Here is a 25,468-nt window from a genome sequence, read left to right as displayed (position 1 = left end):
CACTAGAAGTCTCAAAATTTGGAAACTCAACAACATATTGCTTAATAACTGCTGAGTAAGAAAGGCACTCAAGCAAGAAATTCAAATGTTCCTGGAAACAAATGAAAATGAAGACACAAACTATCAAAATATTTGGGACACAGCTAAAGCAGTACTATGAGGGAAACTCATAGCTATACAAGCACACATTAGGGAATGAGAAAAAGCTCAAATAAATGACCTTACAACACACCTTAAGGACTTAGAAGAAGAGGAACAAAGGAATCCTAAAGCAACTAGAAAGATGAAAATCACTAAAATTAGAGTAGAAATAAACAACATCGAAAATAAGAAAAACATACAAAAGATAATAAAGCAAATGTTGGTTCTTTTAAAATTGACAAACCACTAGTTAGACTCACACCAAAAAAGGCTCAAATAAATGAATTGTAGATGATAGAGGAGATCACAACAGACACCACAGAAATCCAAAAAATCATGTGAATCTTCTATGATCAACTATACTCTACCAGGCAAGAAAATCTGGAAGAAATGGAAGAATTCCTAGAAATATAGACCCTTCCAAAACTGAACCAGGGAGAACTACAATACCTAAATGGACCAATTACAGACAAAGAAAATGAAGCTGTTATTAAGAGTCTTCCCAACAAAAAAATACCAGGACCAGATGGCTTTGCAAGAATGTTCCCTTTGAAGAAACAATAAATTCCACCCCTAAGCTGTCTATTGAAGCTAAAAACAGCAACTTGTCTTCAGAAATGCATTTTCCATGTTGCCACATCAATGCCCTGACATCCTGACATTTTTCTTCATTTTGAAATTAAACATTTCTGCTTCCTTTTACATGACAAATTGCAAAAATGCTACATACCTGCTTGCTTTTTGCTTCAAAACCACCTTCAAACACAACAGGCTGTAGTGGACATAGCATTTTAATTTTTATGTTAGGAGCCCAGTGTAATCTCTGCTGCCTCTGGGGCTCTTCTTCCACTCTTATAGCCTGGCTTCTATTTAGCTCCTATCTTTGCTGTTCTTTGCTTTTCTGAGTCACATTCTCCTTTTGATTCCTATTAAGTGGAATACCTCATGAACGTTTGTATTTATGTACTTTTTAATTGCACATGTGTCAGCTAGGGAAATGACTCAGAATTTACATGGATGAGCAATTGGGTTTTCTCCTTGACACCACATCTGCCAGAAATTCCTCTGCCCTGTGTTTCTCTCTCTTTCTCTCTCTCTCCTTCTCCCTCTCTCTCTCTCTCTCACTTTCTTTCTCTCTCTCATATACACATTTAAAAATTCATGCATGTACATTTATGACCTTCCAAAATTAATGTGGCACAACTTAATAATTTAGAGATCTATCTAGTCATTTAATAGATCTGAATAATGTAGCCCCAAAGAACTTCCATCAGCTTCTTCCTCTTCTAGTTCTTGCTCCTCACTCACCCTTTCTTCTTTTAAACCTGAATTGTAAACTTTACTGAGGATGCACAGTATACCTGGCTGAATAGTGTCCAGTATCTCATTTAATCCTTTTAACTCATAGACAATGAGTCATGTTCTGCTGTGCAAAGTGACTGGTATAGAGAGGGTAACATCTTTCATTCTGCTTTGTGAAAGATACATACACTTTGGCCAGTGGATACACTTTGCCGGCAACCTTTGGGCAGAGACTTTAAAACAATGTCATTTAATATTAAATTAATATTAATTATTAATTAATATTTTGCCTGTATTTCTCCATCACATTAATATATAATTTTATGAATTATTTGTTGAAATGTTTTTATGACTTTCTAATCTATTTTCCTTTGGGTCATATTACTACAGTTACTTGCCTTCTCTGAAACCTCAACAAAAATAAGTAGAGCTACAGTAAAGAAAAATGTAAAATATTCCAGAACAAGTGTCTGTCAACTTTTAAAGTAGCATTAGAGGCAAAAGTAAAAACTGTAGATAATATAGTCCCTAGGACAAATTAAAACCTTAAACAGATTTCAATACAGTGTCTACCTCCTTCCTCTTCACTGAGTTATTTCATATTTCTATTTGTTTATTAATATGATAGAAGTTGAGGTGGGAAGGGAAATAAAGAAGGAGAGAGAACGCCTGCTCCACTGTTTCAACACTCACGAAGCTGCTCCCTCTGCCTGCAGCTGGGGACTGGTGGCTTGAACCTAGGTCCTTGCACATGGTACTGTATGTACTAAATCAGGTACACCACTGTCCAGTCATTATTACTTAATATTTTAAAACTTTTTTAAAGTTTACTGTATATATTCTGACACCTACAAAGGTCCTGTCACTATGGTACTTTTATCAGCTTGATTAAAATAAATAGTAATAAGATCCAGCACGCTAAATGACTGCATGATATCTGTACCACTCATTCATCCCAGTAACACAGCAATCAAGGAAGATTATTCCCTGCTATGGTCACAAAATGTAGATGCATGAAATGTTCAAGTTACTGTTTGAATGACAAAGAGTGTCCAACATGAGTTGGCAGGATGATATGACTTAGTCTCATCGCTGAGGATTCCAGGAGATGTTCTTCCTATATACCCACCACTTGTTGAGACAGAATGGAGGAGAGGAGTCCTTCCCAACTGTCATCAATCATAAGACATCCACATAGTAAAAAGATTTTATAGTGCATTTTTAAAGTTGTCTGTTAAAAAGAATAATGTCCCTTCCTTTATGATGGTAAATGCAGCTCTGTCTCTTAAGCTTTTCATCTCATGGTAAAATAAAGCCCAGATTCCACCAATGTCTTTTATTCACATAAAGTTACAACTCTTCCCCTGTGCACTCACCATATTGCCATCCACATATGTGTCTAAGGCACGCACTTCAGAAATGACACCATGCAGCTGCTTCTGAAGCCATCTGTTCCATTGTGAGCCCTTCTTTTTCATTTTTATGTAATTTCTGAGAATTGTGTCATTCTTGTCTCAAGTTCTTCTTTTATACTGAGCCACTCCAATCAGAGGAATCTTTACTTCCCAGCGTCAGCTACCAGATCCTTAGTTTTCTGATTGTTATTATCATCTTAATTCAATTATATTAACCTTTCTTTTTTTTTAGTTCTTTTATTTTAATTTTTTATTTTGCCTTTTGTTGCCCTTGTTTTTTTTATTGTTGAAGTTATTGTTGTTGTTGTTGTTGTCATCGTTGTTAGGTAGGACAGAAAGAAATGGAGAGAGGAGGGGAAGACAGAGAGGGGGAGAGAAAGGTAGACACCTGCAGACCTGCTTCACCACCTGTGAAGCGACTCACCTGCAGGTGGGGAGCTGGGGGCTCGAACCCGGATCCTTCTGCCAGTCCTTTGCGCCACTTGCACTTAACCCACTATGCTACCACCCAATTCCCTATATTGACCTTTAGTATATACATGCAATCAAATATATCCTACAGTGAGCAAATATCCAAACAGCTAGTGGAATTCCAGAACTAATTTATCTATAAATATTGGACAATACATACACAAATACTATACACAAATATTATAGCTGAGGTGTCCTCATGAATCTCTTAGGGAATTCCATGAATTTTTAAGTAAAGGAAATGTATATAAAAATACATGTGATCTGTATTCAATATTAAGTGATGGTCTGGGCTAAGTGTTGGTTTGGGGCCTTCCTTTCCCTTCCCTTCCTTTCCCTTCACTCTTCCCTTTCTTTCCCTTCCTTTCCCTTCCCTTCCCTTCCTTTCCCATGCCGTGCCTTGCCTTCTCTATTCTTTCTCTCCCTTTCTCTGTTCCTTCCTTCCTTTCTTTTTCTTTTTTCTTCCATTATTATGTCTTCTTCTACTACGTATTCTCCTCCTCCTCCTTCTCCTTCTCCTTCTGCTTCCTTCCTTTCTTTCTTTCACCAAGGTCTCAGATATATATGATTTCACTGTATCCAGGCCAGTTTAGCATAGGGGGGGAGGGAGACATCGCAGGATCAGTGTTTCCTCCCCCATCATAGTAGTTCTCATGTGTACTGGGATTAGATTGAACTTGGGCTGCATACCTGGCAGGGTATACACTATATCCAATAAGCTATTGCTAGTCCTTAATGGGACTCTAACCAAAGCAAAATGCTTTAGGTAATTTAAAACACAGATCTGCTACTTTTGCCCAATGACTGAAAACATATATATATACGCACAAATCATCTCAATTTGTTCTACCTAGTCACAAAATGGCTACAATATATGGCTAGGTCACTGTAGCATTTTCTTTTTGAAATGGCATCATAATTAAGTATTATTTTAAAATAGCTATAAATGTTCCATGACTCACACTCAGAGATTAGTTTCTAAAATATGCCCATAAAAATTTGATTCCTGAGGTATACAGGTGCTATAAAAATATCACTGCCAAGGGGACAGATATTACAGAGTTTATTCCCATCATCAGCTTGCATTGCATATTCTATGATGGATTTTATCGTCCCATAGGAGGGAAATCCAGTTGATCCTAACCTAACTATATGGGGGCTTATCATAATTTTTATAGATACACAGTTGGGGTATGTGAAAGAGAGACCACAGTGCTGGAGCTCTCTTCAATGCTGTCGGGTTGAAGCTGGGTTTCACATATGGCAAAGTAATGCCTTATCAAAATAAGTTATTTTGATATCCCAACATGAGATTTTTTTTCATTTTTTATTTGTGATTAATAAAATATGTTACGAGTACAGGGTATAGCTCCATGCCACGCCCACCACCAAAGTTCTTTCTGTATTCCCACCTTCCCATCTCCCAAAAATAACCACCATAATTGAGATCTTTATTTTATTTGTTTATTTTTGCCTCCAGGGTTATTTCTGGGGCTCAGTGCCTGTACTGCATGCTCCTGGAGGCCATTTTTCCCATTTTGTTGCCCTTATTGTTACCCTTGTTATTGGCGTTATTATTGTTGTTGTCATTGCTATTGTTGTTGTTGTATAGGACAGAAAGAAATTGAGAGAGGAGGGCAGACAGAGAGGGGGAGAGACAGAAAGACACCAACAGACCTGCTTCACCACCCATGAATCAACCCCCGACCCCCTGCAGGTGGGGAGCCAGGGGCTTGACCGGGATCCTTACTCTGGTCCTTGCACTTCACGCCATGTGAGCTTAACCCGCTGCTCCTGCCTGACCCCCCACCCCCCATAGTTGAGATCTTTAAATACAAGTGTTTTCTTGACTTGAAGACAGAAGTAATTGTAGATTAGAAGCAACAGAAGGGTGTGAAGTGCCATTGCTGGTTTCAGGGCAAGGTCCCTATGACAAAAAGAAAGAAAAGAAAATATAGCAGAGTGTGACCCTCAGTCACCTATCAAAGACAAAGTGACCTAAATTCTATAAATACACCTCAACTTGGGAGTGATCCCCCCACTCCAGCCTCCAAATGAAAACTCAGACCAGCAGATGAGCTTGATTTTAGCCTCCTGATGTTCTGAGCAGTGAATTCAGTCACGGCATGAATTTGCCTCTTCCTTACTCGACTGTGTGTTTTATAGTTCTTGTGGTAGTTTGTTACATCTGAATACAATTAAAACACACAAACACACACACATTTCTTGGCCTCTCCAACTAATTTATCTTAAAGCTCATTATTTCTACACTGGCAAAATGACTCAATGGTAGAGCATGGGACATTCATACCTGAGCGTTCTGGTTCAACCCATTGATACAGACAGGAACCAGAGTGGAGTCTGATTGTCTCTCTGTCTTCATATGAAACTCTTTCCCACATGAAATAAATGAAGTAAGTAATTTTAAAAAATCATTCTGCTTTATAAAACATTAAAAATTCAACCATTAGTTATTTTCCAATAAATGATTAATACCAATAATCTCACAATGGTATGAAAACATCTTTAAGTAAACATCAAAACAAAGCTTTTGTAATTTTGCTGTAAACCTTGAAATTTAAACACAACTTAAATGAAAAACAAGCCTAAGTGCTCTGGGAGGTGGCACAGTGGATAAAGCACTGGGCTCTCAAGCATGAGGTCTCAAGTTCAATCCCTGGCAGCACATGTACCAGAGTGATGTCAGGTTGTTTATGAAATCTTAAAATAAACAAGCCTAAAATTGCTGGAAATTTCTGGGAGAATGTCCAAGTATTTTATACATTCTAATACAAATGCACACACACCAGTAGGAATATATATTTAAAAAAAAAAACATTTATGGGGCCAGCTGGTAGCACACTGGGTAAAGTGCACATAGTACAAAGCACAAGGACCCACACAAGCGTCCTGCTTCTCGCCTCCAGCTACCCATGTGGGGGGGGGGGTCACTTCACAAGCGGTGAAATAGATCTGCAGGAGTCTTTCTCTCCTTTCTCTATCTTCCCCTCCACTCTCAATTTCTCTCTGTCCTGTCCAAAAAGTCGGGGGAACAAATGGCCTTGGGAGCAATGGATTCATCTTCCCAACATGCAGCAATCACTAGATAGTCAGAGGGAACATACCAGGTATATCACAGAGATGCATTTTTCCTCCTTCAACAACTTACGTTACTAATGACAGCTGAGGAGTTTAGAGACTGGTAACAGATTTCCAATTTCAGCATATCATCTGAATATGATACTTTAGGTTAATGTGTGAATAAAAGAAATCACATTAGTTTGAGCTCAACAAATGATTTTTGGAAGGACATAAGAGGAAAATAGAAACATCCTGCTTTAAGGTTATTGTGTCAAACCCAATTTTAGAAAAGAGAAAATGGTTTACTTAAAATATATAAAGTTGTAAACCAACATTGTCTCAATCAATTAACTGATCAACATATATATATCACTTAAGGGCATGGCCAAAAGAAGTCCCTTTTTAGTAATTGCAAGGAATTAGAACTCACTCTTAATTATAGAAAAGCATCTTTTTCTCAAATGATTATTTGCAGAACCACTCAGTGCTCTAACTATAGGGAATTTGTGTTTTGTTACTCAGTTTGAATTCAGAACTATTACAAAATGATTCCTTCATAATAGGATTCAATATAGTTTTAGCTTTACTATTATTTTTTATCTAAACTCCAACATACCCACAGGGAAATATTCATTCATCTCCTTCTTAAAACTTTTTTCAATAACTCAACAACTCACAAGACCTAGTCTTAATCTATAGTAAAATATTCTTATATCTTCATCTTCTTATTGCCCCCCTATGTCAAAATATAAAACCAAAATATTAATAATTCCCAGTCATTTCCTGTTCTCTCGCAATTTTGAGTCTCTGTGTTTCATATTCCTGTCTCATAATTCATATCATATGAATTCTGCTTTTCTTTTCCATGAAACTGAATTTCTTGGAAAAAAATAATCAGGACAACATATTTTTATGGTTCCAAAACTTTCTGAAATAGCACTTGTGTTTTGGACAGTGTCCTCAACCTTTCCAGTTCTTTAGTTCACATCTCTCCACTTGGGTCCCGGGACATTTTATTCAACAGTAATTGTGTCACTCCAGCTTATTTGGCCTATTTTATTGTATTATGCATAGTATCTGACATGCAGTTTAAATTGTCTGATAGCAAAGAGCAATAACTTGTTTCTTAGAGGAAACCGAGAGCAGTCCTAAGAGGAAAGTTTATAGCAAATATCTCAAGTTAATTATCTAACATCACAACTGAAGTAATTGGGAAAGGAACAGGAAAGACACCTAGAACTGAGACGGAAGATGGAAATAGTTGAAATCAGAGCAGAAATATATGAAATAGAAACCAGAGAGACAACCCCAAAGATTAATGAAACCAAAAGCTGATTATTCAAAAAGATAAAAGTCAAATAATGGCTTTTCCAACAACCCAAGTGATAAACCAGTGGTTAGCCATATGAGACAGAGAGTGAGAGACATAACTTTGATAAAGGCACTCAGGATTAAGTGAAGTGAAATTACAACTTGAGTTGGGGAGATTAAAAGATAGCCCTACAGGGCCAGGCAGTGGCAAACGCACTTAAGCAAACATAATACAATATTCAAGGACTCCACTAAGAATGGAGGTTCCAGCCCTCACTCCCAGCCTGCAGGCGGGATGCTTGAAGAGCAGTAAAGTAAGTCTGCAGCTGTATCTCTTTCTCTCTCCTTCTCTATCTTCCCCTCCTCTCTGTTTCTTTCTATCCCATCCAATAAAATGGGGGGAAATGACCGCCAAGAGCAGTGGATTTGTAGTGCCTAGTGCCCCGGCACCAAGCCACTACACAGGGGGCAAAAGTAAGTAAGTAAGTAAATAAATAAATAAATAAATAAATAATCATACTAAGATATTACAAACAGCTTTATGCAAATAAACTTGGCAACCTAGACAAAATAGATGGATTTCTAGAATTGTACCAACTGTTAAACTTAACCAAAGAGGGAGTCAATGTCTCAAATAGGTCAGTTACTGATATAGTAAATCAAATCAAATCAAAAATTAAAAATCTCCCCAAGAATAAAAGTGCATTTCCAGGTGGTTTTAATTTCAAATAACTAACACCAGTTCTCCACAAACTGTTCTAGAAAAATGAAGGGGGGGTATCATTTGCAAACACATTGTATAAAGGTAACAACACACTAATCTCTTACAGCAGGAAATGACTTTACTAAAATGAATAGACCTATATCCTTGATGAACGTTTATGCAAGGATGCTCAACAAAATCTTGGAAATTTGAATTCAGCAACTTATCAAAGATAATAATCCACCAAGACCAAGTGGGATTCATCCCTGGGAAGCTGGGATGATTCAACATTGACATATCATCTACCATATCAACAAAAAGAAAGACAAAAATCACATGGTCATTTCAGTTGATATAGAAAAGACACAAGATCCAACATCCATTTATGAGAAAAAGCCCTTCAGAAATTGGGAATTAAAGGAATACTCTTTTTTTCTTTAGCGACTCAAAATGGATCTATTCTGTAACTAAGTATGCCGATCAGTGATGTATATAAATAACTGAAAAAATACATACGGCATAGGTACAGTTATTTAATATAGTCAAGCATGAGTCCCTTGCAAAGGCAAAGATTTACTCAACAGAGTATTATTCAGCAATAAAAAAAGATGATATTGTGCCCTCTGGCATCAAGTGGATGGAGTTGGAGATGAGGCTTTGTGAAGGAAGTAAGGAGGTGAAGGACAGCTCCAGTAAGGTATGCATGTAAATATTTAAAAAAAAAGGCAAAGATTAAAGATTAGCCCTGTTGATACTAGACAGTAGGAATTCATCTAAAAGTCATTTCAGAAGTTGAGATACAACTTTAAATGAGTTGAAAGTGAAATGAGAGGTAAAGGAAGATGTTAGAATAAAATGATGTCATTGCAAAAGTAAGATTCAGAAAAGACAAATTGAGAACTTGGGGATTACTTCATGCAGTTTGGAGTATTGTAAAATGTAAACAAGGGCCTTGGTGATGGCATATCCAACAAGTACACACATTTCCATGCACAAGGAATAAGATAGGTCTCTTTGTCTCTCTATCTTCCCTTGCCTCTCAAATTCTGTCTGCCTCTCTCAATAAAAAAGAAAGTAAAAAAAAAAAAAAAGAGAGAGAAAATGAAAGAAAGAAAGAAAAAAAGAAAGGAGGAAAGGAAGGAAACAGAAAGAAAGAAAGAGAGAGAGAAAGAAAGAAAGAAAGAAAGGGAAAGAAAGGAAGGAAGTGGATGCTAGGAACAGTGGATTATTTGTGCAGCATTGAGCCCCACTCAATAAATGTGATGGCAAATTAATTAATTAAGACAGTTTAGTAAATGTGTGTGTCAAATATTAAAGATCGATTCAATGGAAGAAAATTTGATGGGTCAGTAGAGGTTGAAAGAGACCTCCCTTTGCCTATCTGATGCCAACTTTTCATTTAAATAGGAATATCATATCAGGTCTAGGAAAGATTCCAGAAGGTAGCAATGACATTTCAAGAGTAAAGGTGCAAATGAGGGGGCTGGGCGGTAGTGCAGCAAGTTAAGTGCACAGAGAACAAAGCTCAAGGACCTGGGTCAGAGCCCTGGTTCCCCACTTGCCAGGGGGTCACTTCACAAGCCGTGAAGCAGGTCTGCAGGTATCTATCTTTCCCTCCCCCTCTCTGTCTTCCCCTCCTCTCTTGATTTCTCTCTGTCCTATCCAATGACAATGGCAACAAAATGGGAAAAAATGGCCTCCAGGAATAGTGGATATATAGTGCAGGAACTGAGTCCCAGCAACAACCCTGGAAGAAAAATAAAAAAGATGCAAATTATTGGAAAGTCAATAATAATGCAGTTAGTTTCTTTTAAATATTTTATTTGTTTACTTATTTTTTAATAGAAACAGAAATTGAAAGGGGGAGGGAAAGAGGGAGGGAAAGAGAGAGAGAGGCCCACAGTGATTCTTCACTGCTTGTAAAGCTTCCTCCCTACAGGTGGTGACCAGGGACTTGACCCCGGGTCCTTGTGTATTGTAAGATGGACACTCTATCAAATGTGCCACCACCTGGCACTGGCATTTTCATTTTCTGATATCAAAATAGGATTGAATAGAATTATTGTAGATTATTAAAGTTATTACTATTAAATAATTATTAAATAATAATAATTATTAAAATTATTATAGATTATTAAACTATATAAAATATGTAAAACTTGAATTGCATGCTAGTTTAGAGTCCCTGATTTTTCTTAAATTGTGTATATTTCTTTCTAAAGTAATATATATATATATATATATATATATATATATTTAAAATTATAAGTTCATTTTAAGAGGATGGAGTGATTACTCACTGGTTAGAGCAGGTTTGTAATCTGGTTTTAGCCCCAGTACCACGGAGGGTGCATTACGGCACTGTCAGAAACTCAGGTCTCTCTCTGTCTCTGTCTCTCTTTCTCCTTACAGCACTGATTCAACCCTATCGAAATTTCCCCCATTACAGGTGGGAAGCAGAGTCTTGAACCCTGGTCCTAGTGCATGGTATCTTGTGCTCTACCAAGTGAGCTACTGCTCAGCCCTGCTAAATATATTAATGTTATTTAGAGTCCCCCCAAGAGTTGATGCTAATATCATTCATCATAGCATGCCATAAAAACAGAATCATGGGGCCACCTGATTAAGTGCATACATGACAGTGAACAAGGACTCAGGTTCAAGCCCTTGGTCTCCACCTGCAGGAAGAAAGCTTCACACATGGTGAAGCAGGGCTGCTGGTGTCTCTCTGTTTTCTTCTCTATCTCCCCCTTCCTTCCTTCCTTCCTTCCTTCTCAATTTCTCTCTCTCTCTACACAATAAAAATAAGTAAAAATGACATTTAAAAAACAGAAGCACAATCATCTATACCTGTATTAGAGAAGCAGTGCATTTTGTGAGCATCTGTTAGGAGATTAGACCCTAGGTGTTATCCATGACTCCCTCACGATGATTTTTCATGGAATCAGATATGCTCAGTGGAACAACAGAGAAGCTACTCTTCCTTACTAAATATGAGTTCAATGAAGCAGTGTATACCCAAGATGCTTTGTGATATTTAGTTATAAAAACAGTATTTTTAGTGAAACACAGACCAGTAGTGAGGAGTGGGTGAAGAAGGGAAGAATAATAGAATACTACATGCCCTATGATTAGTCCCATGCACATTGAATCTGCCTAAATGTTATATGTTGAAAAGTTAGTAGTCTTGAGATACCCTGAAGTGGTTGAGTTCCAGGGATTAGATCCTCCTAATGACGCTTTCTTTATTAAGGAAGTGTTTGCCAACTAGTGCACTCATGGTACTTTCCACATGTCTGTGAATGACAGCTTGTTATTCTCCGTGATTCTAATCCAATTAACATATTTAGACTGGGATGAAGACTCATTTAACAGTTTCTTATCTAATGTACTGAAGCACTGATGTGGCCCGATGTGAATGTTTTACACACTCATTTTCATATCTCTCTCTCTCTGTGTCTCTCTGTGTATGTATCTCCCTCCCTCCTCCCCTCCCTAAAAACACAGAATACAAATTAAACCCAGGTGGCAGCTAGATAGTATTACCCATGCTCAAGGCCTTCTGTTTATTCCTAGCTCCTCTCTATACATTTTTATAGACACTATAAGCTACTTTAAATGACTCCTTATAACTATAATCAATAATTAAAAAAGACATATTATTTCAAGGTTTATGTATTTTATGAGAGACACGGAGATCAAGAACACCCCTCAACTCCAGCACATGTGTTTCTGAAGATCCAGCCTGGCTCTCACAAAAGCAATTGAGTCCCCTTCATGGTCCAGGTCTGTGTTAATTTAAGGAATGTTTCTTAAGTTTAGCTACTTTGTTTTCTGCTCTGTGGTTCAAATGAGTGTTATTATTCCTATTTTATAGTCAAGAGGTAATCAGCACAAAACTCCTTGCTGAGTCATATTTTCTTGGTGCTTAATACTATGAAACTATCACAGAATCATTCACCTCCTCAAGTTCATTAACACTGCTTTATTCTCAAATGATTCTCTTAACAGTTTCTGATCTAACATGCTGAAGCATCAATATAGCCTGGTCAAAAAGTTCCAGATGTTCATTTTCATTCCATGGAAGACTCTTGGTTCTTCTGACTTTTAAGTGTTTCCATGAATTGCATCTACAACTTTACAATATTGCATTAAGAGACTTAATAAAAATTTGAATGTACCATAAATAGCACTGTTTTCTATTTTCCTAAATTCTTAACATTCGAACATTAAAATTTTTATAATATATAGTATTGAGATTATTACACATATATACAAATGCATTTACACTCTGTACCTTACCTCTACATAAGAAAAAATTTTAGTAAGAGGTTTGCTTAAAAAATAAAACTTTATCTCTCTTCAGTTTGCTTTTACTCTTTTTTTTCATGTATTAAAAAATATTTTATCTATTTGTTTTAATGACAGGAATACAAAGAAGGAGGGAGAGGAAAAGAGGGAGGGAGGGAGGGCCTGCCATACAGAGCACAGGGAGACACCAGATTAAGTTATTTTTTTAATTTTATTTATAAAAAGGAAACACTGACAAAAACCATAAGATAAGAGGGGTACAACTCCACACAATTCCCACCACCAGAAGAACAGGGAGTATGGACACAAGGTCATTGTGGGATGCAGAAGGTGGGAGGTTTGACTTCTGTAATTGCTTCCCCACTGAACATGGGCGTTGACAGGTCGATTCATACTCCCAGACTGCCTCTTTCTTTTCCTAGTGGGGTGGGTTGTGGGGAATCAGAGCTCCAGGACACATTGGTGGGGTTGTCTGTCCAGAGAAGTCTGGTTGTCATCATGGTAGCATCTGGAACTTGGTGGCTGAAAAAAGAGTCAACATATAAAGCCTAACAAATTGTTGACTAATCATGAACCTAAAGGCTGGAATAGTACAAATGAAGAGTTGGGGGTCTTTGTTTTGTAGGTAGCTAGTAGGCCTATTTTAGTTATATTCCAAAGGGCCTGTGGCTATACTAGTTTGTTTTATTTGCCTGAGCCTGAAATCTGATATGCAGGTGGATCCAAGTTATTGTCTGGGGAGATGATGTCATGGCTGGAAAAGGGACCAGAAAGTTGGATCAGGGAAGAGAGTAGCTCCCAAATCTGGGGTCCTCTGGGTTTTTATCTCAGACTTGAAAATGAAAACTGGGTATTAAGAAAAAGAGCATGAATCTTGAGTAGTCAAAGCCAATTTTCTTTTTTTTTCTTTTTTTTTTTTTATTTAACAAAGGATTAATTAACAAAACCATAGGGTAGGAGGGGTACAACTCCACACAATTCCCACCACCCAATCTCCATATCCCATCCCCTCCCCTGATAGCTTTCCCATTCTCCATTCCTCTGGGAGCATGGACCCAGGGTCATTGTGGGTTGCAGAAGGTAGAAGGTCTGGCTTCTGTAATTGCTTCCCTGCTGAACATGGGCGTTGACTGGTCGAAGCCAATTTTCTAAGGAAAAGGTTTCCATAAATATTTGAAAGATTTTTTTCAATACATATTAAGTCACTAATCAGTAAAGATCTAGAGCGACTGTTTGACATTTTATGATGTGTTGTATAAGTTTTAGTTTCAAGAGATATGATTTATTTTCTATACAAGTTTTGAAAATTAATTTAGAATGTTTGACAATAGGAACATTCTTTTAATAATGCCACTTAGATGAAATATAGGACAAATATTCATAAGAAACAAAACAAAAGGTATTAAATTGTGTTTTCTTTTTTTTTTTACCTGTAGGCAATTCTATTTATTTATTTATTTATGAGAAAAACAGGGAGAGAGAGAGAGAGAGAGACATAGAACCAGACATCACTCTGACACATGTTCTGCCAGGGATCAAACTCAGGACCTCATGCTTGAGAGTCCAGCCCTTTATCCAATGCACCATTTGCCGAACCACAGCAATTCTTGTATGATTTAGAAATCACATTCAACTGAGCCATAATTCCCTAGGAAAAAAATTGCTGGTCTGAATCAGTAGATCTCATCAATTAAAGTATAAACTTAAAGTCCATGACAAAAATTAAAAGAACATACATCTCTCCAATAACAAAGGTTAGACACCATATTACTCACTTAAAAGTGACAATGAAAATATTTTCATAGCCCTTTTGTCATGTATTCTGATGACTAATGTCTTGTTTATGTAAGAATTGCAAAGAATCTCATTGGAACTCATTTTCAGTACTTGTGCTTATCTTTCCACATTTCCATATTCTTTTTTTTCAACTTACTTTTTATTTATTTTCCCTTTTGTTGCCCTTGTTGACTTTTTCATTGTTGTTGTAGTTATTGTTGTTATTCATGCAGTCACTGTTGGATAGGACAGAAAGAAATGGAGACAGGAGGGGAAGACGGGGGGGGGGGGGGGGGGGGAGAAAGAGACACCTGCAGACCTGCTTCACCACCTGGGAAGGGACTCCCCTGCAGGTGCGGAGCCAGGGGCTCGAACTGGGATCTTATGTGGGTCCTTCCACTTTGCGCCAAGTGCGCTTAACCTGCTGCGCTATTCCCCACATTTCCATTTTCTTAAGACCATTAACTCACTGAGTTAATAATGTCTTCATGTCTGCAAGATCTTCCTGTAGGCTAAAGATTTTCTTCATGTATGATTTCATTCACTCTTACCTAATTTCTTTGCTCCCTAGACAAACAATTTCAGTTTTACTAATGAAATGCAAGCTCGTTATCTCTAATACATACTCACGGAACCCTGGCAACCTTTCAGACAGTACTTGCATGTTCTCTTATCAGATCATCCCTCTGTCCTGTCCTTTATAGCAGGGGTAACTGACATCTGAATACTCTCAGATACAATCCAGTAACTGATCAAAATGGAGTTTTCACTTACTAATGACCATTCTTAAGTGACATCATAATTGAACTCCAAATCCCATTTGTTGTTGCATTTGTTTAAATGTCATAGTTTAGCTTAAATTCAGAACCTTGATAGTTGATCAGGCTTTTATTTTAACTCCCACCCAACAGTTGCTCAGAGATGATACCTATTTCCTGACACGTTAATATGTACTTATTACACCATGTTCTTCTGATAGGGGATCTATTCCCATCACTCTACTTCTGAAATACATGACACATCTAGTTTTTATCTTTTTTTTTCTACTTCAGGAAATATATTAAATACCGAATCACCTTTTGCAATTATTTTATTGGGAAGGTAAATGTTTACAGTAAAGTTGTTGACACATGGATACATCACATCTCATCTCACCATGATATTTGTCTGCAAGATACTTTCGGCCCCCAACTTGGGCCCTTTTCCACCAGGATATTCCAGGGCCCCAAACCAGGATCCTTTACAGTCTCATTCTTCTCCTTCTTCCTAAGTCCTTTACTTTGGTGTGTGTGTGTGTGTGTGTGTGTGTGTGTGTGTGTGTGTGTGTGTTTTACCTCCAGAGTTACCACTGAGGGCTAGATGTCTCCACTACAAACCCACTACCCCAAGTAGCCTTTTGTTTTCCTTTTTTATTTTCTTTTTACTAGATAAGAAAAAGAAAAAAAATGAGAAAGGGAGAGATCAACACCTATAGCCCTGGTTTACCACTCCTGGGGATTAAGGACTTTTGATCCCAGGTTCTTACACATGGTAATGTGTGCCACAGCTCACCACAATCACCATTACTAAAAGTTAATCTAAGCAAAACATAGCCTACAGACTAGCAATTATCTCATTGTGAAACATATTATATCTCAATTTCTGAATCAGACTTCATAACTAATATGTAGTGCAAATCTATCATTAATAATGGCACAAGTCCTATCATGGATGTTCACTTATTCTGTCACTGCCCTCATGATATTATTCTGTTTGTTCCTGTTTATTCTTTGGGTCCCAGGATATATGTATACAATTTCATCTCATTTCATCTCATATTTAGATCAATAGCAGTGTATAGATACTCCTTCAACTCTAGAATAATATCTGAGTCCTCAGTTGCTCACAGATATTCTCTTTATGAAGTTGGAATATCAGATCACTTTCCTTAAGAAATAACTACAGTTGAACAGCTTATTGTCATCAAATGCTTCTTAAGTGCACAAGAAGACAAACAAGATGACACAAGTCTCAATCTGGTTCACTTGCACTGTCTTTGAGTAGTAAAATTTGAGGCTCCCTCTACCTGGATTCATAACCCTAAATTTATTCCATTTTCCTGGACACAACATGTACAGAGTATAACGTTTTTTTTTTTAAAAAAAATTGTTTTTGTTAGTGGTTGAGTGAAAAAGTCTCTTTAAGAAATGGCTGGAGAGTTGGCTATAGTTCAGTGGGTTAAGCGCATGTGGTGCTAAGCACAAGGACCAGCATAAGGATCCTGGTTCAAGCCCCAGGCTCCCCACTTGCAGGGGAGTCACTTCACAGGCAGTGAAGCAGGTCTGGAAGTGTCTATCATTCTCTCACCCTCTCTGTCTCCCCTCCTCTCTCTATTTCTCTCTGTCCTATCTAACAATGACAACATCAATAACAATAACTACAACAACAACAAAAAACAATAAGGGCAATAAATAAATGAATAAATATTTAAAAAGCTTGAACTTGGGAGTCGGGCAGTAGCACAGCGGGTTAAGCACACATGGAACGATGCACAAGGACCAGCGTAAGAATTCCGGTTCACCCTCAGCTCCCCACCTGCATGGGAGTCGCTTCACAGGTGGTGAAGTAGGTCTGCAGGTGTCTTTCTCTCCTCCTCTCTGTCTTTCCCTCCTTTCTCCATTTCTTTCTGTCCTATCTAACAATGACAACATCAATCACAACAACAATAACAACTACAACAATAAAACAAGGGCAACAAAAGGGAATACATAAAATAAATAAATAAGAAAGAAATGGCTGGTCTCACTTCCTTATGCTTAGCCTTTGTCTTTTTAAATACATAAACATAGATTTGTCTTTTTTTCTTCTTCACCACACTGCTGGAAACTTAGATCTTCTTGTTTGCCTGGGAATTCTGGGTCTGTTCTTGACCTTACTGTGTGATTATCTCTTCTCTGATCTTCTGCTGTCAGTATAGTACAACTTCTCTGAAAAGACTGACCCAGTTTTTAGAGATTAAACTGAATACTGTTTCTGGAAGAGCTCTTATTTTCTCTCCTCCTACTGATATGTACCACATTGCCAATTTGAAATCTGCAACTTCGTTCTCTCTCCTTTCAACAGTCCATAGATGGCATGGATTCAAGACTAAGAATTATCCTTAATATTCTTGTGCTCTAAAATATTAGGTAGTGCTTAGTACAGGAACTTCATTCAGAACCTTTCTGAAATGTAGTTGAATATTTCCTGTTTGACTTACAGACTTGTGGAACTTGAAAGTGTGGTAGTCATCTGCCTCTCTGGCACATCTGTGCAAACTATACTTATCCTTGGGGCCCCGTGGTGGTGCAACTGGTTGATTTAACACACAAGGTCCCAGGTCTGAGGGCCGTTCCCTTTCCCACCAGCAGGGGGAAAGCTTTGTCAGTGGTTAAGCAGGGCTGCAGGTGTCTGTTTCTCTCCCTCCCTAGTTCACCCTTCCCTCTCAATTCCTGGCTATCTCTATCCAATAAATAAAGTTAAAAAAAAAAAAAAAAAAGCAAGAAACTACACTCTTCCTCTCTATGTATCAAGAGAAATAGCATTTTGTCATTGGCATTTTTGAGTTACCACAGTCTTATAAATTCTCGAAATTGGCACATTAAGCAGCAGGATATCTATTAATTTAAGTAAGAACTCTAAAAATATTTTGGATCTCACCATAAACAACTTTTTTAAAAACTGTTAATAGCATCTGGAGAAAAATCATCAGAAATACACTTAGTTTCATAAAACAAAGTGACAGTCTAATCTTAGGTCTCCAAATACAGTTATTTTTTTTAATTTATTTTTTTATTCCCTTTTGTTGCCATTGTTGTTTTATTGTTGTAGTCGTTGTTGGATAGGACAGAGAGAAATGGAGAGAGGAGGGGAAGACAGAGAGGAGGAGAGAAAGATAGACACCTGCAGACCTGCTTCACCGCCTGTGAAGAGACTCCCCTGCAGGTGGGGAGCCGGGGTTCGAACCGGGATCCTTATGCCGGTCCTTGTGCTTTGCGCCACCTGCGCTTAACCCGCTGCGCTACAGCCCGACTCCCCCAAATACAGTTATAATAACATAGTTGTAAAAGGAAATTTTGTTTCTTTTAAGGTTAGGTGTGTGAATGATACTTCAATGGGTGTGAATTAAAGTATCTATATGACACCCTGAGACTGTTAGTATTATTTATGTTAAGATGTGTCAGACTGGAGGGCAGAAATGATAAAAATAGAAGTCGTGACTATTTTTATATGGATAGCATCAATAAATAAAATTCATCATGGTGGTGTATAATTAACATAAATATATAAATAAAAAGAATCAGAAAGTAAGAGGCTTTGGAAATATTCTTTATCTTCCTTAGTGCCCTAGACTAAAAATATCATTCAAAGACATTCTAAATTGTTTAGTCATCAATTTAACAATTTAAGTACTGTTTTTGAGTTGTTATGGCAACCTTATCAGGATCATGATGATCAATCCATTAGTATAACCTGGCCTTAGAACTATAAAGAGGAGCCAGTGCATGAAACACTCAGGAGTCTTGTGAAAGCAACTTCAAACTTTGGACAAGGCATCCTAGAGACTTTATTTACTACATTGATCAAGTGTTCCCTGCCATATAGACTACACCTGCAAAAGAACATTATTAAATATTCACAAATTACACGCATGTGTGTATTTATTTTTAAATTTGTTTTCTTTATTTTCCCTTTTGTTGCCCTTGTTTTTTTATTTTTTTTTGTAGTTATTACTGTTGTTGTTAACGTAGTTGTTAGGACAGAGAGAAATGGAGAGAGGAGGGGAAGACAGAGAGGGGGAGAGAAAGATAGACACCTGAAGTCCTCCTTCACAGCCTGTGAAGCAACACCCCTGAAGGTGGGGCGCTGGGGCCTCGAACTGGGATCCTTGGACTTCACGCCACCTGCCATTAACCCACTGCGCTACCACCCGACTCCCTCTATGTGTTTGTAATTGAAACTAATGTCATTTTATTTTTATTTTTATCTTATTAGTGGATTAATATTGATTTACAAAAATATCAGATAATAAGAGTATAATTCCACACGGTTCCAAACCAACAGTTCTGTATACCCATTCCCTCCACTGGAAGCTACAGTAGTTCTCCCAAGGTCACAGATATGGGTTGACTGTTATTTCTATAACTACTTGCATGTATATGTATATATTCCCATTATGCTCATGGTCCCATTTTCTCTTCCTTTTCAAGTCACACCTATACCTCTTACTTCTTGTTCCTATTATCCTTTCTTTTTTTCTACTTCTCTCTCCCAGTCTTGAAAGAGTTGGGGTTCAGAGTACTCTGTTCATCTTCCCCTTATCATTTCTCCCTTGCTGGGAGTATGGAGCAAAATTCTCTTAGGGGGTGCAGAAAGTGGGAGCTCTGACTTCTGTAATTGCTTCTCTGCTAGACATGGATGTTGGCAGGTCAATCCATACCCTCAGCCTCTTTCTATATTTTCCTAGTAGGGTAGGTCTCTGGAGAAGTGAGGTTCTAGGATAAGATAATGTAATTTATTTAGTGACATATTTTAACTTAATTAGGTTCTAATATCATTCCAGATGCAATTACTACAAAAAAGTTTCAATAGTATGTTTGTTCTATTACTCTGATAAAGGATATAAAAACGTTATTTAGATATTTTTATTATTTGCTAATAATAAAAATAGATGTCAAGATATAAATAATTTATTTCATACAAAATCAAAGCCTTTAATATCAATAGACATTTTGGAGAATGAAATGCAAAATAACTCATTTTAAATTCACTGTACTTGATATAGTACAGGTGTTATGTGATGATTCTTCAGAATTTTCTATTACCTGCAAATAATTCTCAACTCTTCAGAGAATTTCCAACCTTTCCCCTCAAAATGATTAGAAAATAACTAATTCACAATATATATGTTTAGTGACAATTTTTACTGAGTATGCATTTAAATAATATTAATGCTAGTGATTTTATATTAAAATTCTATTACCTCTGAAAATTTTTTCAGTCATTCAGAATGGGTCCACACTTGCATTGTATCTTTGCTTCTAACTCAAATTTAGGTCAGCTTGTCAGAAGTCAGGGCCTGGCATAATTTCTTGGTCCTGATCGTTCCTCTGTATTTCTACTAGACTATTTTTCTCTAACCTGTCTGTACAGTTAGTTGCAAGCTTCAATATTTCCCAAGGTGTCTCCAAGACTAACAAGCTCAGAATTTCAAAACTTAAATAAAGCTAAGTCATCTTCTAGGAGTAAAAATGCCTAATTTGAATAATACTGCAAATCTTTCCAACGATTTCTCCTTTACATAGATTACTTCCCCAAACAGCAAATTATCAAAAGAAATAGAAAAGTACATCAAACTTCACAGAAATCATACTATTTTTTTGTCTTGAGGTATTATTTTACTTACACAAACAAGAAACACAGGTTCTACTTATTCAGTACACTTTTATACTATATAGTTTCTTACAACTGCCAGAAATATTTAATTGCCATTTTTGTATTAATCAAACATTTACTTGACTAAGTCTGTCTAATTTAATAAGTGATAAATAAAAATTTATGAATTAAAATTCAGAATTGATTTTAGTCTTATAGGAATTTTTTTTAGTATTTTCTTTAAATAAAAAAATGAATTAAGTTCCCTTTTAAATGTTTCCCATACTTCTCAGATTTAAATCATTAACTACAAATTTGTTTTGTTACATATCACAAATCAGAGGGCAGAATTTGCATAAGGAGAGTTTAGTGACAATCACGAAGGGACATAGCTAAGTACTCTTTAGATGTATTCTGCCCAAATTTTGAACAATCTGAGTTGAAATAAACCATATATAATGTTAAATGTTTGATTTTTTTAAATGTTTATTATCTTAATTTATTGGATAGAGACAGCTAGAAATTGAGAGGAAGGGATGATGGAGAGGGAGACAGGCAGAGAAACATCTGCAACACTGCTTCACCTCTTATGAAGCTTTCCCATGCAGCTAGGGACTGGGGGCTTGAACCCCAGGTCCCTGTGTACTATCATGTGTACACTCAACCAGGTGCGCCACCACCTGGACCCGTAAATTTCGCATGTTTGAGTCTATTCTGTAAAATGCCAGCTCCATAATGAGATGATCTGTGTACATCCAAAGAAAAAAATCTCTTTGAGGTCATTTTGAATTCTATTGTTCAGAACAAAACACTTGTATCAATATAGTACACCAAATTTCTATTGAGAATGTTGATCAATAAGATTTGAATGTTAGTTCACAATTATAAATGCTTACGTATCTTTCACTGTCAGCAACACACTTTAGAATTTTAATAAAAGCTTAATAATGGTAGTTCATAGTGGTTGTAATGTATTCCCCCTTTTATACTAAAAGCTGACAAATCGAATAAGTCAACAAATCATTTCAATAAGCAAGTTCAATAAACATGAGATTTGTATTTAAAGATTCCTTTGATGGGGTGCTGGATGGTAGCACACTGGTTTAAGTGCACATAGTGCGAAGCACAAGGGCCTGCTCAAGGATCCCATTTGGAGCCTCTGGCTCCCTCCCTACAGGAGGGATCACTTCACAAGCAGTCAAGCAGCTCTGCAGGTGACTATCTTTCTCTCCCCCTGCTCTGTCTCCCCCTCCTCTCTCCATTTCTCTCTGTCCTATCCAACAGTGACAGCAATAACAACAATAATAATAACAACAATGATAAAACAATAAGGGCAACAAAAAGGAAAAAATAGCCTCCAGAAGCAGTAGATTCCTAGTGCAGGCACTGAGCCCCAGCAATAACCCTGGCGGCCAAAAAAAAAAACCCAAATAATAAAATGAATGAAACTCAATGTGACTGTTTAGCAAACTAAGTAAAGAAATGAACGGTAACTACTAGATGGTTTCACTCATTTGTAGAATCTAGAGAACTGGTACACATGAACTAAAAAACAACAACTAAAAAAGCAGAAGCAAACTGTCTCTAAGACTCTGTAGGAACTATGTGGTTAACTTTGACTTGGTAGAGGCACAGAAAGTTGGTGGTGGATGCAGTGTGTTAATTATACTTTATCATCTAACAATCTTGAGTTCATAATCTTACAGTCTTATAAGCTGCTATTAATCACAAACAAAAAGTAAAACAAATTAGGAAAATAAAAATATATATTGGAGAACATGTCTATAGGGGAGTTTGCGAAGGGTCATTTGAAGTGATTGGGGATGAAAAGAGAAACTGTCTCAAAACTTAAAGATAGGATTTTTTTTTCTTAAGGATGCATTCATTGTCAGCAGTACTGAAAAGTGAAATAACATGTCCACTGGAATGAATGATGAAGGAATACTTGTGAGATCTTAAATTGGTATGATGATGATAACAGAAGTCAATTAATGTTCTGAAGAGATTGTAAAAAGTTAAAATAAATAGTTCACTTTAAAGTTAAACATTGAAAATTATAAAATGTATAAAATTGTAAATTTTTTAAGTATGTGATTGGATGAAACCAATCATTATCATGTATGTAAATCCTCGTGTATGTTTATTGATGTATCATGATGTATGTAATTTTCTCCATTACATACATCATGTATATAAATCCTCAGAGATTCTGTTGAAACGTCAACCATGAAAAGGAAATAAGTAAGCTCATACTCTTATAGTTAAAATTTCATCTCCACATGATCATAATAAAGAGAACACAAACTCAGGCAGTCTGTCTCTCAGTCTACAAAATATGACTGCAATCAGAACAGATGCATTATATGTTAAGAGAGAAAAATATGTTTCTGAGAATGGGGCATTCCCAGCTGTTAAGACAAAGACACAAAGCAAATATTAGCATCAGTTATTCATGAAAGTGTTGCCTAGGCCAGGTGTTGCCAGATTTTGAAGAAAAATGAATTAAATGACTATTCTAACTAAATATTAACTTCCTTTGGTTTGTGCTACAGAGCTATGTTTTCACAACTGAATTTGTTGTTTGTTCTCCAGAGATAATACACTACTGAGAGCTTCCTCTTTCATTCTCTTTAATGGTTCTAGTTCCCTCTATAGATGAACCCATCTCAATTCTGATTTCACCTGTCAGTCTTGTGGGCTTGACTAACAAAAAGTTAGCCCTGAGAAGTGGAATTGATGTTAGCTGGTCACTTACTCGAATTCCTGCATATACACAATACAGACTTTTTTGGAATCCAGCTAATATACAAATGTAGCCTCCAAGAAAATTAATGGACAACAAAATGAAACACAAAAGGCCCTGTGGCTTGATATATGGACATCCACACATTGGTCATGAGGATTTCCTTATTTCCATTTTCACATTTACAAGCCAGCAACTCATGTATCATTATAAGTACGTTGCAGGCAGACACCGTTTATTTTCTATAGCACCTTACAAATCACTCTGGACATATTGACTACTGAAAGTAAAATTAAAAAATAAGTGTTTGTATAATTTTACTGCTATTAATTTGAGCACAGCTAGGGCATTTTTTTTTTAATTATTATCTTTTGGTTTGGTAGAAAACGTTGTGTTTGATACTCTCTACTCACATACTGAAATTGAAAGCCTGAAGGGTAGGTTATTATCATAAGTATGATATGCATTCCAGATCTTGGGTTTTAATTGATAGATCTTTGTCTAGAAATGTTAGAAGTCCATACTGTGGTTTTAGGGAAATTAACATTTATGTAAAGCATAGTTATTATGTACTCTCCAAGAACAGATTGCCCATAACATGCTCTGTTTGTGATGGGATATTAAAGACCAAATCACATATTTTGTTTTACTCCACATTTATAGATTTTTTTTTCTGCTGACAGAACACTGGAAATGTAATTAAATGTTTAGTTTAATTAAAATGGAAAGTAAATCCTTATCCTCAGAAAATCAGTGGAGCCCCCAAAATAGCAAAGATGAAGGATAATGTATCTCAAAAGTTAAAATATTTAGGTATCTCCTAATACTCAGATGTGATCATGTTTGTGTATTATACAATCCCCAGAACAAGAAGCAGTAGAATCATTAAAAATAATACAGCGATCCAGGGTACATGTAAAGTTTAAAGTTGTACTTACAAAAAAAAGAATGTTGGTTATGCTTTGCTCATGAAACTGACACGATATGGCATATATAAATTCAAAAAGAATATATATCTACATTAATGGTTAGTCAGATTTTTCTGTAAAGGGCCAGATAGTAAATGTTTTTGACTTTCTGGGCCATATGGTTGCTATCATAGCTATTCAGTTTTATTATTGTGAAATGAAAGTACTTACACACTGTAACGAATGGACATGACTATGCTCCAATAACTCTTTATTTACAGACAGCAAACCTTGAATTTTCTAAATTTTTCGTACTAGTCTTCTTACATGGATTTTTTTTAATTTAAAAACATGAAAAATGTAACTCCCATGACAGATGAAAACAAGTAGCATATATCATTTTCCCCTTAAGTTTAGTCTGCAAACCAATGCCCTGTACATGCAGAAAATATCACAATTTCTCCTAATATAACTCTCCTGAAAATATTTAGTAGACATCTTTGTATTTTTGCTATTCTCTGTTTTGAACGTTCTGTTCTAATAATTATTTTTTCCTTCCTTGAACCACTCTATTTTGTTCTGTATTGTCTGGGAAAATGGTGTCAGGGTTGGGAATAGGACTAGAAACTGGATCAGGGCAGAGAGTAGCTCCCAAATATAGGAAAGGTATTATTAAATACTGTTAACTGTAAACCCCATCGATCTGACCCAGGGCCCGTGTAGGTTACATTTTTACATAAATAAAAGATAATTTTAAAATTATATCCAGTACATATTTGATGCTTATAGGTTAAGTGAATATGATGTTTCTTTTTTTCAAAGTTGCCTTGACATTTGTAGTGAATCAATACTGAAATAAACTTGACATCATCTGCCAAAACAAATTAATTCAATTCTAAATCTGCTTATGGGA

This window comes from Erinaceus europaeus, chromosome 5, assembly GCF_950295315.1.
Source record: "Erinaceus europaeus chromosome 5, mEriEur2.1, whole genome shotgun sequence".
Taxonomy (NCBI): Eukaryota; Metazoa; Chordata; class Mammalia; order Eulipotyphla; family Erinaceidae; genus Erinaceus; species Erinaceus europaeus.
Note: the sequence above shows the minus strand (reverse complement) of the source record.